The sequence below is a fragment of the Euphorbia lathyris genome, chromosome 4 (assembly GCF_963576675.1).
Source record: "Euphorbia lathyris chromosome 4, ddEupLath1.1, whole genome shotgun sequence".
Lineage (NCBI taxonomy): Eukaryota > Viridiplantae > Streptophyta > Magnoliopsida > Malpighiales > Euphorbiaceae > Euphorbia > Euphorbia lathyris.
This window is the reverse complement of record NC_088913.1, coordinates 71996136-72016321: the sequence shown is the minus strand read 5'-3', so window position 1 is coordinate 72016321 and position 20186 is coordinate 71996136. Positions and strand designations below refer to the sequence as shown.

The 20186-nt window shown below is 38.7% G+C and overlaps 1 non-coding gene across 1 annotated transcript; it reads left to right on the top strand.

The window, feature by feature from the left end:
- The first annotated feature begins 12282 nt into the window (after positions 1 to 12282).
- Positions 12283 to 12389, top strand: LOC136228131 (small nucleolar RNA R71). The gene has a single exon (XR_010688464.1). It is a non-coding gene; the product is annotated as a small nucleolar RNA R71 (small nucleolar RNA).
- The last annotated feature ends 7797 nt before the right edge of the window (positions 12390 to 20186 follow it).

Here is a 20186-nt window from a genome sequence, read left to right as displayed (position 1 = left end):
GGGTTCAATCTGCACTGTGGCTGGATATATGGCTTGTGATCCTTCTCCATCAGAATTCCGTGAACACAGACTGTTGGGCTAATACCCTTGATGTCATCAATTTTCCATGCAATTGCATCCTTGTTTCTTCACAGCACCTCCATGAGTTGAGCTTTCTGATCATGAGTTAACTTTGAAGATATGATCACTGGGCTTTCGCTGGGTGGTTCCAGGAATGCATACTCGAGGTGTGAGGGTAAAGCTTTTAGTTCGGGTTTAGACAATGACACAGTGGGTATTTCAGGCGGTTCTTGATGAGTGGGAACAGTGGGATCTAGAGGAGGTGTAGGCAAGTTGGATTCAATGGAACAACTTGTTCCTTCACATAAATTCGCCTCTTCTCCCAAGAGAGTCTCTAGAGTGTCCCTGTTCCTGCAAAGTGGAAAGACTTTGAAAATCATCTAAGAAACAACATGTGTCATCACTAGTGTTAGCTCGTCTCATCGCCTCATTCATTTTGAAAATGATTTCCTCCCTATTAATTCTCAAAAATAGTTGTCCCTCTCCCACATCTATCAATGTTTTACCCGTTGCTAAGAACGGTCTACCTAGGATAATAGGAACATGCAGGTCCTCATTGTTGGTCCCTTGTAAGGTTGCAAATATAGTTCCAAAGGAGGGGTTAGGAACTATTTGACCTTTTTTAAAGATTAGGGCAAATTTCTTTTTCATAAGAAAAGATTTTATGACAGCGGCGCTGATCAATCGACAAGACTCTAGCTTAGTCAACTAGTGACTAGGTCAGTTCCGTTGCTTAGGTCAGGAAATAACACTTAGAGTCTATTCCTGAACTAATTCGTTGGCAGCGCACAACTCAGCTTGACCTCTTTTACTTGGTCAGTTTTAGTTTGTTTTAAGCAAGCAATATAAATAAGGAGTTAAGGTTTAGAAATACTTCACTCAGAAGATTTATCCAGGTTCGGCTTCTTCTAAGCCTACGTCCTGTCCCCGGAACACTTTCGAGATTTCAAATCCTCTACTGAGCTCTTTAAAGGTAGAGCCTCAAACCTTTTACAATATCAGCAATTGAGTATGACAAGAGTACCTTCCTCTATACTTCTACTCAATCCTAATCTCTCCGCTGAGTACTTAAAACCGAGTACTCAGCCTCTCCTTTCTATTCCTAGAAATGATTAAGATTTGTCCTAAACAACAATTGCTAGAACACCTTAGATGATTGAGGATCAACCACTCTAGTCTTTTACACAAATGAATAAGCTTGTGGTGTAAGAATTTGCTTTGCTTTTGATGAAGAACTTTTGTACACGTTTGATCAGCGTAACGGCTTTTGCTCAAAGTTCTCTATTGAATGTGGATTCTGAATGCTCTATTTATAGAGAGCTGTGAGAGCTTCTGGTTATTTCGAATTTCGAAATAACCGTTGGAGGAAAACGGCTTCATGTCACTCAGTCTGTTCAGCAGTTCTCTTAGCCAATCAGATTCCAACATCTTCTGTTCTTCGGTCAGTGTGGCAGTATGTTCCTCCAAATCGGGTAATGTCAAACAGACAGCTTCCTGCGTCTTCTGTTCTTTACCAACAGAGGAAATACTTGGTCCGAAAGTTGCTTTGTAGTCAGCGACTGTCTCGTACGTTTTGTCGAGACAGCTCAGCAGCTTCATATCGAAGTTGTCTATGTGGATCTTCTCGATCCTTCATTGGTGAGCTGCGTTTCAATATTCAACGACAGCGTTTTGAAACACGCGGGCTGAGTGGCTTTGGCCTTGTTTGACTTGGGCTTTGACTTCCATATAGGGCTTGGGCCTTATGATCTTTATGTCTTATAACAATTATAAACTCAACATTGAACAAACACATTAGTAACAATAAATCAAAGCATTTAAACTTAATGTGTTATAGAATATTTAATTATACTTAAATAATTTTGTCAAATCAAAATCTTGTGGAAAGGTGTTTCAACAAACTCCCCCATTTTGATGTTGGCAAAACTATTCAGTAAGGAACTCAGCTTTGAGCTCCCCCATGATAGTTGACCCATTTGATTAAGAAAACTCCCCCGTAAGGGCTGAGCTACTGACTTAATTTTACTCTAAACATTTTAAGGTTTAATTGAATAAGTCTAAGGTCAGTTTTCAAGTATAGGTCAGCTTATGGGACATATTCTATTTTACTCAGTATTCAGCGGAAGATTTGTATAGTACAAGAGCGCTGAGTAATTTATTTGTTCAATGATTTATATTAGACAAGTTCAAACATTAATTTTTACGCAGCATGCATTCAGATAATACTTAGCATTTGAAGGATAAATAACAAAAGAAGTTAGGCATATTGAATTTGAATTGCTTTTAAAAAAAAGATAAGGACAGACAGAGCAAATTAACTTCTTCCCTAACTTCTAACGTTGAGTTCCTTCTCCTGAATTCCCACTTTTCTCCCCCGTTTTGCCAGCAGCAGTAGGCAAATTGACGGATGGGGCAGTGGACTTGGTGAGTTCTTGCAGCAGACGAATTTGACCCTCCAAAGAATTCATGTGATTGACCATAGTCAACATGAGTTCGGTCATTTTGGTCATTTGAGCTTGGGTTGGTTGCTGCATCTGAACCGAAGAGAAATGGTTGATCAAGTCATGGATTTCACGCAGAATTTGGTGAGTTACAGATGGATGAGAGGACTGATCTTGAGTGGACTGGTTATGGTATGGTGGAGAATGAACTTGTTCTTGAAGCAGAGTGTTAACTGAGGCAATGACACGCCGTCCTGATTCAGTAGCACCTAGGTGTGCAAATTTGGTAGAAGTGGGCTCGCACTGAGTGCCTTGAGTAGCATCAGGACTATGGGGTGTGTTGACTTCAGGTGCTGAGTTGCTCTGGTATTGAGTTGGAGGTGGGATTTGAGCTTCTTTTGGACTAGCAGGGGTTTTGGCTTGTTTCTCACTTTGAGGAACAGAGGCTTGTTTTTGTGGAGAACCCTCTTGGGTAATGTAGGGCTCAAGAACAGTTTCTTCTTCTGTTCTCATTTTCTTCTGAGCTGACTCAGCTAGGTCCTGATCAGCTTTCTTTTTGTTGCTTTCCATTAGCCTTACCTTTCTTGGGACAGTACGAATATCCTTCGAGCAGGTTCCCTTTTTCTTCTTCTTCTCAGTTTGAGCAATCTCAGATGGCACAGTAGAAGTATACTCAGTTTGAGGTTCATGTGTTGGTTCTGTACCCTCATCAGATTGAGCAGTTTCAGCCATAACATTAGCTATAGCATCCTCCAGATCTGTTAGATTTTCCATTTCTCCAATGGGTTGCTCAATCTCAGCCATAATATCCTCCTTCTCAGTGCTTCCATTTCCGTCATATCCTTTCAGGGGTTGACTATGTGATAGTCCATTCAGCAGACCTGCAGTGATAACATTTCCTGATGAACTTATTTCACCTACAGTCTCTATATTCTTGTCATGTATTATCTTTGTGATGAGAGAACCCAAACAGAGCTTCCTTCCACTTCGTTGAAAAGCTCTGACCAGAAAGACAGGGAGATTGAATGGAGTGCTGGTCAGCATGTGCCAGATGAAGCATTGTTCAAAGTTGGAGGCGGATGAGGGTGAGCTGAGTTTAGGAAAGATGAAGTTGGTCAGCATGAAGTGGACCATCTTCTGATTTTTGCCCATGCAGGTGCTGGGTACTTCTCCTTTGTAGTCTCTGGGTTTACAGAACCCCTTCATCTTTTCTGCGATGGCTTTTGGTATTGGCTCCTTTGTTGTCCTGAACTGGATCCCTGTATTTGGTATATCTAGCAGTGTTGCTAGATATTCAGGAGTTATCACTATCTTTTGACCTTTAACTGTGGTCTCTAAGTAGTCAGAGTCATCTGCATCAACGTGCAGGTTGGAGTAGAACTCTCTCACTATCGTGGGATAGGTTTGTCCGGAAAGAGAGAAGAGACCTTTCCATTTGTTCTTTTTGATCCATTCACAGAATGGTTTCTCAGAAGAGACGAAACCAGAGTGAAAGTATCGACTCCTTAGTACTTCTTGATTCTTGGCCCAAGAGTGTACCTTGATCATCCTTCTTACCATGCTAGTTGAAGGACCAGCCTGATCAGTGGATTTGAGGGTTGGAGAGAAGGTACTTTTGTTTAAGGACATTTTTTGAAGTTCTGAAGCTCTTAAGTGCTTAAGGAAAATTCTGAAGCTTTCTAAAGTTCAGTGCGCATGAAGAGAAGGTAGTGGGTTAATATCCACTATTTATAGATTTTTAACTTGGATTTCCATTTGAATTTTGGTCGGTTTTGCCCTTGGGTTGTCCAATCGGCAGAAAATCTGACATTTATGACACTTTAAGACGTATTCGGCGCATGCGCAGTACATGTGTCATTACGCGTGTGGTGGCATTAAATGCTAATAATTACTTTTACTCAGCGTTTGTTGATATAATCGTTTCATATTCTGAGTAGTCAGTTTTGTTCAACGGATAGTTATAGAGGTTAGTTACTCGGCATGAGATAACTCACTCAGTGTGCATTTATTTCTGGGCATGTGATTTTGACAGATACTCTTTAAAACACTCAGCATGTTAACATTCATTCAGCATGCATCATATCACATTTTTACTTAGGAATTTAAGATAGTGGATTAAACATACCAATGGCTTCTCTCAGTATGCTGAATTTCTCTCGTGCTAGAGGCTTTGTAAAGATATCAGCGAGCTACTCATCTGTTGGTACATAAGTCAGCTTGATTTCTTCCTTGAGTACATGATCTCTGATGAAGTGATGTCTTATGCTGACATGCTTCATTCTGCTGTGCTGGATTGGGTTCTGTGAGAGGTCAATTGCACTTTTGTTGTCGCATTTAACTTCAATTGTCTTTGTTTGAACACCATAATCTTCAAGTTGTTGCTTAATCCATAGGACTTGAGCAACACAGCTTCCAGCAGCAATGTACTCAGCTTCAGTTGTGGACAGGGCTACTGACGCCTGCTTCTTGCTGAACCAAGATACAAGACAACTTCCTAGGAAATGGCATCCTCCAGAGGTGCTTTTTCTTTCCAGCTTGTCTCGGCCATAGTCAGCGTCAGTGTATCCAATGAGTGTAAAGTCATGAGTATTTGGATACCACAAACCTGCATTAACTGAGCTTTGCAAATATCTAAGGATCCTTTTTACAGCTATGTAATGGGATTCCTTAGGGTTAGCCTGATATCTAGCACAATAACATACTGAGAACTGAATGTCCGGTCTACTTGCTGTTAAGTAAAGTAAAGAGCCAATCATACCTCGGTACAACTTGCTGTCTACTGACTTACCATTTTCATCAGCACAGAGGACAGTGTCAGTGCCCATAGGAGTGGATATTGGCTTACAATGTTCTAGTTCATATTTCTTCAATATCTCCTTGGCATATTTAGCTTGACTGATGAATATGCCATTCTTTCCTTGCTTAATTTGAAGTCCAAGGAAGAAGTTGAGTTCTCCCATCATTGACATTTCGAATTCAGTCTGCATTTGCTTGCTAAATTCCTTGCACATAGATTCATTAGTAGCACCAAATATAATGTCATCTACATATATTTGAGCCAGCAGGGTATCTTTACCCTTTCTCTTAATGAATAAGGTTGTATCAGCTTGACCCCTGACATAGTTTCTAGTCAGTAAAAAGTTGGTCAGCCTCTCATACCAAGCACGTGGTGCTTGCTTGAGGCCATACAGAGCCTTTTTGAGTTTGTAAACGTGGTTTGGGAACTTAGGATCCTCAAACCCTGGAGGCTGATTTACATAGACCTCCTCGTTTATTACTCCATTAAGAAATGCACTCTTAACATCCATTTGAAACAGTTTAAAATTCATGTAAGATGCATATGCACATAAAATCCTAATTGCTTCTAGCCTTGCCACTGGGGCAAAGGTCTCACCATAGTCAATACCTTCTTGCTGATTGTAGCCCTGAGCTACAAGTCTTGCCTTGTTTCTGACTACGTTTCCTTGTTCATCCAGCTTATTCCTGAAGACCCATCTCGTTCCAATGGTCTTTTGGCTCCTTGGATGTGGCACTAGCTCCCATACATTATTCCTCCTGAATTGGTCGAGTTCCTCTTGCATGGCATTCATCCAGAATTCGTCATGCTCAGCTTCGGCAAAGTTCTTCGGCTCCTGAACTGAGACGAAAGCTACATTGCCGAGATACTTCCTTAGTTGATTCCTTGTCATCAGCGTATTTCCAGCTGAGTCAAGAATTGCATTTTCTGAATGCCCTCTTGGGACTCTTATCTTCTTGGGTAGATTCATGTCTTGTTCTACTCGTGTTTCAACATTCTCTGCAGAAGTAGATTGGTCAGTGAAAGTAATTTTATGTTCACTCTTACTCTTGGTCAGCCGTTTAGTGAAGGACTCAGTAGCTGGTTCTTGATCAGCAGGTGCTAAGTTTGGTTCATCTTCTATCAGCGGCTGGTATCTTCCTGTAGGGTCAGTTTCATCGAATTGCACATGTATAGATTCTTCTAATACTTGGGTTCTCTTATTAAAAACTCTGTATGCTTTGCTGTTTGTTGAGTAGCCTAGAAAGATAGCCTCATCAGCTTTTGAATCAAATTTGGCTAAGCTATCTTTGGTATTCAAAATAAAACATCTACAGCCAAAGGCACGAAAGTATCCAATGTTGGGCTTTCGTCCTTTCCAAAGTTCATAAGGGGTTTTCTTAAGTATAGGTCTGACTAGAGCCCTATTTAGAATATAGCATGCTGTGTTAACAGCTTCTCCTCAAAAATACTTTGGAAGCCTATGCTCATCCAGCATTGTCCTGGCTATTTCAACCAAAGTCCTGTTCTTCCTTTCAACAACCCCATTTTGTTGAGGCGTTCTAGGAGCAGAGAAATTGTGGTCAATGCCGCTGGCTTCACAGAATTCAATAAACTTTTGGTTTTTGAATTCTCCACCGTTATCACTACGGATATGAGCTAATTTTAGGTCTTTTTCATTTTCAATTTTTCTAACCAAGTTTGAAAATGTCTCAAAGGTCTCATCCTTGCTGGTCAGCAAGATAACCCACGTATACCGAGAGAAGTCATCTACAATGACCAAGGAAAATCTTCTTCCACTCAGACTCAGCGGCTGGACTGGACCAAAGAGATCCAAGTGTAGTAACTCTAACGGACGTTTAGTTGAGACAATGTTTTTACTATGAAAAGATTGTTTGGTTTGTTTTCCAGCTTGGCAAGCGTGGCATAGTTGGTCTTTTTGAAATTTAAGTTCAGGCAGTCCCTCAACCAATTGCTTTCTTGCTAATTTGGCCAGGAGGTCCCTGCTTACATGACCAAGTCTCCTGTGCCATAGCCAGGAATTTTCTTCCTTTGTGACTAAGCATACAGTTTTTGAAAACTTCTTTTCTAGGTTCAACATGAAGACATTATCTATCCGAGGGGCAGTTAAAATTAAATCATCAGTTTTACCCTCGTATATTTTACATCCAGTAGCATCAAATATAACTTTTCTCCCATTGTCACATAGCTGAGCTACGCTGAGTAAGTTATATTTGAGTCCGCTGACTAGGGAGACAGATTCAATAGTAGGGTTACCTCCGATGATTCCTGAGCCTACTATCTTACCCTTCTTGTTGTCTCCAAAACTTACACTCCCTCCTCGTTTACGTTCAAACGTGATGAACTGAGTTTCATCACCCGTCATATGCCTTGAGCATGCGCTGTCAATATACCACATCTTTGACTTCTCGGCACATCTCAGGCTTACCTGCATTATAACTAGTTACTTTTAGGTACCCAATTCTTTTTGGGTCCTGACTTGTTAGGTGCAACAGGTATAGCATCATATTTTATTTTATGGCGACATACATGGACAGTATGGCCATTCTTTCCACAGAAGTCACAACTGACCTTCTGTTTAGGATTTTTTACTGACTTATCAGCACCCCAGTGCTGAGCGTGCCAGCACACTTTAGTAGTGTGTCCTAACTTCCCACAAAAGTCACATTGGACTCTTCGCTGGGGATTTCGTCTCTGCTGAGTACCTTGGTACTGTGTACCTTGATACTGAGTTCTCAGCGGAAAATTGTTTTTGTTTGGAACCTTTAATTGGTTCTGAATGGTTGTGACATCCTTCCTCAGTTTCTTTGAAACTGACTGGACTTCAGAGAGAGACTCATGAATGGTTTTCATATTTTCATGCAAAACTGAGTTGTCCTGAAGAAGATATCTGAGGTCACTCAGTTTGACCTCTTCTACTTCATCACAGCGCCGGTTGAGTGCTTTAATCTTCCTGTTACACTTTTTAACAAGTGTATAGAGATCACTCAGGGCGTTACCCATTTCATTTCTGAGTTGAGAGAGTGAGATTACCTCATTAGATTGCTCTTCATTATCTGACTCATCAGATTGGTCAGCATGCTCAGAAATGCATGGCTCAGCAAGTTCGTCAGCCATAAAGCATATCTTCGCTGACTCGGTGGCCTCAGTTTCTGTTGATGAAGATTCATCACTGTCACTCCAAGTAGCCACCATTGCCTTCTTCCCACTTTTCTTGTCTTTCCTCAGCGTGGGGCAGTTTGACTTAATATGGCCATCTTGATGGCACTCAAAGCATGTAATGGGCTTTGAGCTTTCCTTTCTGTATTTGCTGTCGCTTGAGTCAGCCTTATACTTATCAAACTTTTTGTAAGGCTTTTTAGAGTATTTGTCGTTCTTCCTGAACAGCCTCTTCATCTTTCTTGTGAACATGGCCATCTCCTCATCATCAGTTGAACTCCCATCAGTGGAGTCAGCCTTCATGACAAGTGACTTCTGCTTCTTGTCATCAGATTTTTCCTTCACCTCAAAGTTTTTCATGGATATCTCATGGGTCAGCAATGAACCGATGAGTTCGTCATATTTGTAGGTGGTTAAATCCTGAGCTTCCTCAACTGCTGTCTTCTTTGCTTGCCAGTCTTTTGGAAGGCTCCTGAGTATCTTTTTGACTTGTTCTTCCTCAGTGAAGATTTTCCCAAGTCTCTTGAGCTCATTAATGATGTTGATGAACCTTGCGTTCATGTCTGAGATGCCCTCATCATTGTTCATCTCGAACAGCTCGTACAGTCTCATCTGCTGATTCACCTTGGATTCTTTTACTTTGTTTGTTCCCTCGTAGGTGACTTCCAGCTTCTTCCAGATCTCTTGTGCCGACTCACAACCTGAGATTTTGTTGTATTCTGCAGCATCGAGCGCACAGTGAAGCATATTGATAGCCGAAGCATGATTTTGTAGCTTCTTGAGATCATCCTCTGTCCATTCAACCTCAGCTTTAACAACTGACTGGCCAGCAACAACTTTCACAAGTACAAACGGGCCTTGGACTATAGATAGCCAGGCACTCATGTTTGTAGCTTGAATGAAGTTCTTCATCCTATTCTTTCAAAAGGTATAGTTTGACCCGAAGAATAGGGGAGGCCTTGTAATGGACAGCCCCTCAGGTAATATCTGAGTTGTCTGGTTTCCAGGTAGAAACCGAGTGCTGTTTTCACCCATGATATGGATCAACTCAAGGTTGTTAGACCTTTAGTAATGAGCTTTTAGGCTCTGATACCACTTGTTGGTCCCTTGTAAGGTTGCAAATATAGTTCCAAAGGGGGGGGGGGGTTAGGAACTATTTGACCTTTTTTAAAGATTAGGGCAAATTTCTTTTTCTTAAGAAAATATTTTATGACAGCGGCGCTGATCAATCGACAAGACTCTGGCTTAGTCAACTAGTGACTAGGTCAGTTCCGTTGCTTAGGTCAGGAAATAGCACTTAGAGTCTATTCCTGAACTAATTCGTTGGCAGCGCACAACTCAGCTTGACCTCTTTTACTTGGTCAGTTTTAGTTTGTTTTAAGCAAGCAATATAAATAAGGAGTTAAGGTTTAGAAATACTTCACTCAACAGATTTATCCAGGTTCGGCTTCTTCTAAGCCTACGTCCTGTCCCCGGAACACTTCCGAGATTTCAAATCCTCTACTGAGCTCTTTAAAGGTAGAGCCTCAAACCTTTTACAATATCAGCAATTGAGTATGACAAGAGTACCTTCCTCTATACTTCTACTCAATCCTAATCTCTCCGCTGAGTACTTAAAACCGAGTACTCAGCCTCTCCTTTCTATTCCTAGAAATGATTAAGATTTGTCCTAAACAACAATTGCTAGAACACCTTAGATGATTGAGGATCAATCACTCTAGACTTTTACACAAATGACTAAGCTTGTGGTGTAAGAATTTGCTTTGCTTTTGATGAAGAACTTTTGTACACGTTTGATCAGCGTAATGGCTTTTGCTCAAAGTTCTCTATTGAATGTGGATTCTGAATGCTCTATTTATAGAGAGCTGTGAGAGCTTCTGGTTATTTTGAATTTCGAAATAACCGTTGGAGGAAAACGGCTTCATGTCGCTTTCACTCAGTCTGTTCAGTAGTTCTCTTAGCCAATCAGATTCCAGCATCTTCTGTTCTTCGGTCAGTGTGGCAGTATGTTCCTCCAAATCGGGTAATGTCAAACAGACAGCTTCCTGCGTCTTCTGTTCTTTACCAACAGAGGAAATACTTGGTCCGGAAGTTGCTTTGTAGTCAGCGGTTGTCTTGTACGTTTTGTCGAGACAGCTCAGCAGCTTCATACCGAAGTTGTCTACGTGGATCTTCTCGATCCTTCATTGGTGAGCTGCGTTTCAATATTCAACGGCAGCGTTTTGAAACACGCGGGCTGAGTGGCCTTGGCCTTGTTTGACTTGGGCTTTGACTTCCATATAGGGCTTGGGCCTTATGATCTTTATGTCTTATAACAATTATAAACTCAACATTGAACAAACACATTAGTAACAATAAATCAAAGCATTTAAACTTAATGTGTTATAGAATATTTAATTATACTTAAATAATTTTGTCAAATCAAAATATTGTGGAAAGGTGTTTCAATACTCATCTATGTCCATTATGATAAAATCAACAGGTAATATGAATTTTCCCACTTTGACCAAGACATCTTCCACAACTCCCCTAGGGTAACATACTACGATCGACCAACTGAATAGACATTCTGGTTGGTTATGGTTCTCCTAGTCATAGTTTAGCATACATAGAATATGGCATAAGGTTTATGTTAGCTCCTAGGTCACATAGCGCATTTTCAATATTTAACTTGCCAATCGAACAGGGAATATAAAAACTCCATTGCTGCTTGTTCTAGAGTATTGAAGAATAGTCCCTATTTAGTTGGATCATCGAGATGTTCTCCAACTTTTTCTTGTTTGACAAGATATCTTTCAGGAATTTTTCATATGACGGCATATGGGCAAGTGCTTCCACGAAGGGAATGTTTATGTGCAACTTCCTCAAGGTGTCTAGCACCTTAGAATTTTGTTCTTCCAGCTTCTTGTTTATTAACCTCGTCAGATAAGGTACATGTGGAACATAGGGTGGAGGTGGCTTATACTTCTTTCCTTGTTCCTTCTGGTCTCGATCACTGGTTAATTCTACCCTGACGGGTTCTTCTTGACTAGGAACAGTTTGTTCCTGCTCACCTTCAGCATTTTTAGAGGTTCTTGCACACTCAGTATTTTCATCAGTAGATACAGTTGGTTGAGTTTGCTTACCAGATCTCAGAGTGATGGCCATGAAATCGCCTTTGGGGTTTGGCTCTGTGTTACTTGGCATTATCCCTTTTTCCCTTTGACGTAGATGCAGTGAGTTGATGGACTTGTGTCTCTAGATTTTTAATTGATGCTTGTGTCTGCTTCATGAACTGCATCATCATTGTCTTCATGTCTGGTTCTACATCTCCCTTTGGTGGAACAGGTTGTTTATAATGCTGCTGAGGTTGCCTCTGGTAGTGTCCTCCTTGCTATTGCTGATATCTTGGTTGTTCCGGATACCTTGGTTATTCCTGCTGATTAGGCTGGCCTGTCCATCCGAAATTCGGATGATTTCTTCTGGCTGGGTTATAGGTGTTTCAGTATGGGTTTGGTGGATTTCTTTGATTATACTATGCATAATCACATTCTGCCTGTTCACCTTTTCCTTGTTTAACTCCAGGGAAGTTGATGTTGAAATGAAGCCCTCCACAAAAATCACATGTATCGTTGAACGGGGGTTCGTTGTGAATTGACGACACATTTATCTTGTTGAGCTGTCTTGCAAGCTGTTCCACTTGGCTGGTTAGTTTTGACACAACATCTTCGTTCCCTGCTCTTTTTCTTTCACTCCTCAGGGTTACCATTAGCAATGGACTATATCTGGATTTTATAAATGTTGGTGACTCCATTGTAGAAGTTCTGCACTTGCATCCACATGGGGATGCCATGATTGGATACCCTTCTAAGTAGTTCCTTGTACCTTTCCCATGCCTCGACTAAGGATTCATCTTCTTCTTGCACGAAATGGGATACCTCATTTCTGAGTTTAATAGCCTGTCTCGGTGGAAAGTATTTCATCAGAAATGTGCTGGCCATTTCTTCCCAAGTGGTGATCGTCCCTGGCTGCAAGTTTTTCAACCAGTTCTTTTCTTTGTCCTTGAGAGAAAAAGGAAACAGCTTGAGCCTGATCACATCATCGGAAACTCCTCGGTTTGATTTGAACGTGTTGCACAATGTGATGAACTCCTGAATATGCCTGTTTGGATCTTCTGATTGGTATCCATTGAATTGTACTGCTGCTTGCAACATTTGTATCATAAATGCTTTCACCTCAAACATGTTATTTCCTTCGTTGGGCAACACGATGCACGACGAATGTCCTTCCATGGTCGGTCTCGAATAGTCTCTAATTCTCATCACTGGAGGGTTGTTATTTTCTCCTTCTTCTTCCTGATTTGGTTGGACTGGTTGTTCAGGCGACACCCTTCTAGCCATCCTTCTTTCTCTTTGTCGCTCTCTTTGTCTTTCACGTCGAGCTCCCGCTCAGTTTCGTCTACACGTTATCTGTAATTCGAGATCGATATGAAAAACAGGAGGTCCAACTCTGCGCATAAACAGATAGAGAACTCCTTCTGGCTGCACTATGTAGCAAACAGATTAAAAACACCTTGTTTTAACAGAAAATTTCATATAAATTTTAGGGTAAATTCCAAAAAACCCCGTGTGGTTTGATGTTGTTCCAAAAAAACCCTTGTGGTTTGTTAATACAAAAAAAAGGACTGTGGTTTGCGCCGTTACCCGAAAAACGGAAAAGGGCTTAACACCGTTAAAAAGCTGACGTGGCACAGGGGTAAAGTTGGAAAAATCGAATTTTTTTTATTTTTTTCTTTTTCTTTTTTCTTTTTCCACTCTCTCTCATCCTTCTTCCTTCTTCTTCTTCTTCTTCCTCTCCTCCTCCTATTCTTCTTCTTCTTCTTCTTCTTCTCTCTCTCTTCTCTTCTTCTTCCTCTCTCTCTCTCTCTCTTCTTCTTCTATTTTTTTTTAATTCTGAAATCCAGACGTTCAAGGTAGACGTTCAACGTCTGGATTCAGACGTGTTGAACGTCTGAAATCCAGACGTTCAACGTCTGAAATCCAGACGTTAACGTCTGGGTTTCAGACATTGAACGTCTGAAATCCAGACGTTACGTCTGGATTTCAGACGTCCAGAATTCTGGAAAATTCCAGAATTCTGGAAATTAAAAAAAAAGAAGAAAAAAAAAGAAGAAAAAAAGAAGAAGAAGAAGAGAGAGAAGAAGAAGAAGAAGAAGAAAAGAAGAAGAAGAAGAAGAAGAAGAAGAAGAAGGAGGAGGAGGAGGAGGAGGAGGAGGAGGAAGAAGAAGAAGAAGAAGAAGAAGAAGGAGGAGAGAGAGTGGAAAAAGAAAAAAATAAAAAAAATTTGATTTTTCCAACTTTACCCCTGTGCCACGCCAGCTTATTAACGGTGTTAAGTCCTTTTCCGTTTTTTGGGTAACAGCGCAAACCACGGTCCTTTTTTTTGTATTAACAAACCACAAGGGTTTTTTTGGAACAACATCAAACCACACGGGTTTTTTTTGGAATTTACCCTAAATTTTATTGCTTTCAATCCCTAGCAACGGCGTCAAAAACTTGTCGTCTCAAGAATAAACTCTAGCAAGTGCACTAGATACAAGTAATAAAGTGATAAGTCAAGTATCGTCTCCACAAGGATTGAGGACCAAAATTTACTAGAAAAACGCTGCAGAACAAGGTGTTCGTTATATGTGACTTCTTTATATTGATGTTTGTTGAGATTTGTTAGTAACAGCACTAAACAGCACTACGTACTACTTCTAAGCAAATAAAAATGACTACTTGATGATGATAAACAAGTAGAACAGGCTAAGCACAGCGGAACAGGTTACCTTAAGTTCCTAAACAGCCTAATCAGTCATGAATGATGCAAATGAAGTTAAGGTTTCTGCTTTAATGCTCACTTAAGGCAGCTCTTGTGTGTTCTTAAGATTCTAAGACTTACTAAAACCAACAACGTCCTAAAGGTTTGTTCTTTCTTGCATTAAGATCTAAGTAGCATTTCAAATGAGAAAACCCTTGATACTACCACCTAACATTTATGCTTCGGGGTTGGATGTTTGATAGAGAGTTCAGTGAAGATGAAAGCAGTGTCCTATCATTCATCTAACACAAGCATATATGCATGAGCACTGAAATAATAAGCCTCATCAAACACTTCATAAATTAACACCATTCATTCATTAATAGACTTAAGAAACTTACATCACCAGCCCCAACTGGCCGAGCCTATTCAAAAGGACTACTCACTCAGACAGGCGAGTGAGCAATCTGCTAGTTCAAAGCTGTGGAACTCCATCTATGGAGTTTTCTTTCTCGAGAGCGTTCCTCTCGGTCAAAAGTCTATATTTTTGTTTCACAAAAAAAATGCAATCCCTTTTCTTTCCTTACTATATCTATTTAAAGGAAAGGCCAGGGTCAATACGGTACCAAAAGTATCCGATCAAAATATTACAATCCCAAGTCAATTGTTCATAAATCTAAAATGCTAAAAGTAGTGAAGATCCTTTTCTTGAACACTCAAGGGTTGAAATTTCATGTCATCTTGTTGCTTTAGAACTGCACTTATCCGCTTTTTTGCCTGCTGCTACTGCCACACCTACTTCCCCTCTTATCGCTGTCCGTCATCAGAAGTTCCGGCGTTTGACCGCTGGATCAAAGAATGGCTTCACTCCTCATGGTATGTGCGAAACAGGCTGCTTCTAGACTGTTCGGATTAATCTTTCCTTATCTGCACAAAAGCACCTATAAGACCTTCTTTCTTGTAATAAAACATAAAAACACCCTTAATTTATTATAATTAATACGTTAAAATGTAGTCAATTTCATGCCTAACACAAGCGCTAAATTTAATGTCAATCAGCTCGACTTATACTTCTCTTTTTATGTGAACGTATGAAGTCGTATGAGGAATCCAAATTCTTTAATAGAAATCATGTAAATGCACATTGGACTGTCAGATTGGAGATAACTAAATAAAATCCACGATATAAATTTAAAAAAATTATGTACGGGTTTCGATTTCTCCCTTTTTTACTTCCGTGGCAAGTCATATAACACATAAAATGTTTGAGTCGGGATTATCTCGAACTCCTCTGTCGTAGATTTTAAAATTTTCAACTCTTCTCTTTTGGTTGGACGGTCATTATTCTCCATTAGTATTGGCTCCAAAGAACTATCGATAAAATTATCATGATCGGGCTTATTTAAAATAAATACTTCAATCCGGTCATCTGAATCAAACTCTCTAATTGATATATCTGCAATTAAATCAATTAGTAGATTGTGTTTAATGCAAACATCTCTTATTAAAGTATAGGAACCATCATATTGATTTTTTTTGAAGAAATAAAATCAATCATTAGTTTCTCAATAATTTTTTAAGAATCACCGATATGTTGTGGTGAATTTGGACCATCATATTGATATTCGTCCTCCCAATTTGAGTAGAATGAGCTGAAACCCATTAAAAAAATGTGAAGAAAAAGATTAAAATATTTAAAAAAAAACGTTTAAATTAATAGAAGTTCGACTAGATTAATATTACAAGTCATCCATCCCCAGCAACGGCGCCAAAAACTTGATGCGCATTTTACGTATACGTGCATGTGAAGGTAAATATACCTTAGTCGTGTATCAAGTAATAAAGTGAAAGTAGAGTATCGTTTCCACAAGGGTGGTGATTATAAGTACTAATCTCTTTGCTTATTATCTATTATTTAACAATCAAATGGTAGAGTTTGTTGGACAACCAAACTAAGATTTAAGCAAGAAATGAAATGAAAATTATACAAAATTAGATGAGAGAATACTTATAATGAAAGAAACTAAGGCTTCTAACTTCACTTAACCTATTTGCTTGGTAATAACACTTAACCCCTTTTAAGTTGTTTTATCATTTTTAAGATGACGATTTTTCTTATTAACTAATAGTTCTCGAGATTGGTTCTAAACTCTCGACTAATTAGTTTCCCTTAGTCCGGCTCAAGTAATTAATCAAGAGAAGCATTAAGTTTTATTAAACTAAACCTTTTTAATCTACTTTAACTTGGTCCGGCTAAAATGATTACTTAAGATTCAAGAAAAAACCGCTCGAGTAATTAGTTCTAAACTTTCAATTTACTTTCCCTTGGTCTATCTCAAGTAATTAATCCAAAGAAGCATTAAGTTTTCTTAGTTCCAAATCTTCGATTTATTACTTTCCCTTGGTCCGGCTCGAGTAATAAATCTAAGATTTGTAATAAGATTCATGAAAAACCTTGGAAAACCAATAAGCCACACTAAATGGTCATTAAGTCCAACTTATGAATTTTGATTAATCAATTTAATCACGGCCAACATAAACAATTAATTATATTCAAATAGGAAGTTGGCCAATCTCCTACAAGCACTAAGAATCATAAGTTAGTTCTCAAAAAGGATAAACATAGCTTAAATAGGTTAAATGTAATTACCACATAATTAAGGTTAAGATCCGCTTTTAGCCTTAGTTAAGGGGGTTTTAGCCCATGATTAGATTAAAACACACCTTAGAAAGATAGATAATGGAGTTCATAATAATAAAAGAGATTAAAGTTTAGAAGAATCTGTAATGACGATTGTCGAACGAACTTGTTCGGTAACTTGAAACTTACTTTTATTGGATGAACTTTTGCACAAACAACACTTTAAGAACAATAAGAACAATTACAACAACACAAACAACTGATTTTTTGAGAGAAAAATCAGCAAAATAACATTATAGAGGAAGGAATTAAGCCTAAGCTTGGTGTGTCTTCAAATGGCTCCCAATGTCTCATTTTATAGTAAAATGGCACACATAAGTCCAAAGACCAAGTCTCCTTATGGCCTCTCACTCCCTAATCTTCTGAATTTAGCCTTTAAGAGAGGATAGTGAAAGACTTTGACAATTTAGGAGTTGAAATGTGTAAAGGTGGGAAATAAATCATAGGCTTCAACATGTTCATCAACTTTGGATAATTTTCTAGGCCTGATACACTTCAAATTTGGAGAAGTTATTATTAGTCACTTTTTCATCTTTTTCTTAGCTTTCCAATGCATTTTGAATCGCCTCAATTCGAGTCCGTATGAGGAAGATACGTTGAAAATACGAAAATGTATCAAATCTGTCACAGTGTGAACCATTGGACTTTTATCTTATAACATCCATCCGCGACGAAGTGTATACTGATATCACTAAAACTCCTTTTTTCTGGTTCCTTTTACTCCCGAGTTGTTGCCTTAAGTCCCGACTTGGTTATTTGTGCCGAAAACCTTACGAAAGTGCCTAAAAACACATAAAGTGGCTTAGAAACATAAAATGAAAAAAATATACAAAAAATATTATTAAAATTTATTAAAATGGTACAAAATAACTAGTAATTAGATACTAAAAATGCTATAAATTACGACGGTAACAGTACTCATGCAATCAACTCCTTTTGCTCGTTCAAAATGAGTAGTTTTCGTTCTTTCATATGAACTTCATATTTTTTTTCTCAAAAAATCATCCCAAACTCAGAATATTACTTTTCATGTTTGGAACATAATAAACATTGTCGATAAATTGGTGAGTGCCATTTTTCAACCGAATGAGAATTGTTCCTCTATCAGTGATGGGAACTTTGGATGAATCTGCAAATACAACATTACCATTAACAAATTTATCCAGCTCTATGAACATCTGCTTATCACCATATATATATGGTTACTTGCTGCATTATCAAGGTACCATATGTTATTTTCATGATTTTCTTCTCCTTCATAGGTAAATAACACGGTGCATGTTACTTCCTCATCATGAATATTGTTGGATGTCTTCTCCTTGAGGGGACTCCAATATTCTGCTGCATAGTGACCGTACTCGGAGCAATTAAAACATTGAACATTAGACTTGCCACGTCCTTCATTCGGCCTCCAGTTTCCTCTTCTGAATCCACGCCCACGTCCTTGGCCTCTACCTCTTGTGGATTGCGTGTTTCTTTCGTGGTTGTTGTAGCTGTTGTCACCTCTTCCTTGGTTTCTTCCATGTCCTCTTCCTCTTTGATTTCCTCCTCGACGTCTGCCACGTCCTCTTCTAGATTGGCTTCTATCTCGGCTGCTTTTGTTTTCTTTAAACAAAGTCTTTATTGCCAAGACATGTTCTGTTGATTCTTCTCTACGCTTCTCGAATCATTCTTCACGTGCTTGTAACGACCTTATCATTTCATCTATAGTCATTGTGCTGATATCTCTAGATTCTTTCATTGCCACCACTACGTAATCAAATTTTGATTGTAGTGATCGTAAAATTTTCTCAACAATTCTAGACTCTTCAATTTTATCACCATATTGTTGCATTTGATTAATGATAGATTTTACTCGAGATGACAATAACGGCCTCCGTCTCTTTCATCCTCATCGCCTCAAATTCTCATCTCAGCATTTGCAAATGATCCTTTTTAACATTTTTAATTTATATGGCCAAAAGACATTTTTGTTGATTTGCTGGTCTTTAGATATTTCAGTTTGTTTGGTGATAATTCCAACTTAGTTGGTCTATTAGATACTTCAGTTTGTTTGGTTATAATTCCAACTTAGTTGCTAGTCTATTAGATACTTCAGTTTGTTTGGAATCCATTCACCGGGATCTTCCTAATTATCATTGAGTTGATTGGGCAAACATGTTGAGGAACTAAGGAGAACACCTCCTCTTTTCTCATATCAAATGCCGCAATCTCTAATTTCAATCCATTAAATGTGCATAAGCAATGCAGACTACTATTTGCAAAGTAACTAATTCTAAGAACACCAAGGCATACATCAATTTTTTTAAAGGGAAATCCTCTATCCTTCTCTGAATATTTGATTTTAACCTGTAAATTCAAACTTATAACTTTTAATTCAAGTTTTCGCTAAACATATACCATAAAAAAAAGCCTTGAGTCATCAATAGAATCATCGCAACCCAAACCCAACCCCAATTATTTTGTATCATTCAAAGTTAGCTGACATTTCGAAAGGATAATCAGGAAGATCCCTATACTGGCGGGGTGAATGGATTCCATAGAGTAAATCCGGATTCACTTCGATACATAATACGCACATGAAAATTCAATCCAAAAGCAACGAATTAAATCCCCATTTCAGTATTCAATAAATATAAAGCACAGGATAGGTTTTTTATTTTCCAAAGTTTACAGTCATAAAATTCAATAATGTCAAACAATAACAGTACATCATTCAATAGTAGTAACTAAAATAATAACTTGAACTTGAAAAATAGAATAGATACTAAAGGACTTTCCTTACTGTACTTCAATAAAGAAAAGAATGATAGCCAGAAATATGAATGGAAAACCATATCTAAGCAAATGTACATGTCTGCCTTCAGCTGGAAACAAATTAACATTATATATGTAGTATCTGTGCAAGAAAAAAGATGGTTTCAGTTAAACTCGTTGTAGACCAACCGTGAATTAGTTTGGTAAAATACTTTATTAGATATGGATATTTCTGCTGTAATTTAGGAATATAATTGATTTGTAATTATCATGTTCACACATATATCTTGTGTATATATATCACATTATCAATGAATGGAAAGGCAAGGATTCTACATTATTATGGTATCAGAGCCTAATTTCTTTCCTAAAAACTCTCTCCTAAAATTTCTCTCCCTAATCACACATATATCTTGTGTATATATATGGACACCGGCGCCACTTCTCACATGAGCGGGGATGGAGGTAAACTCACATCTTATTTAAATAA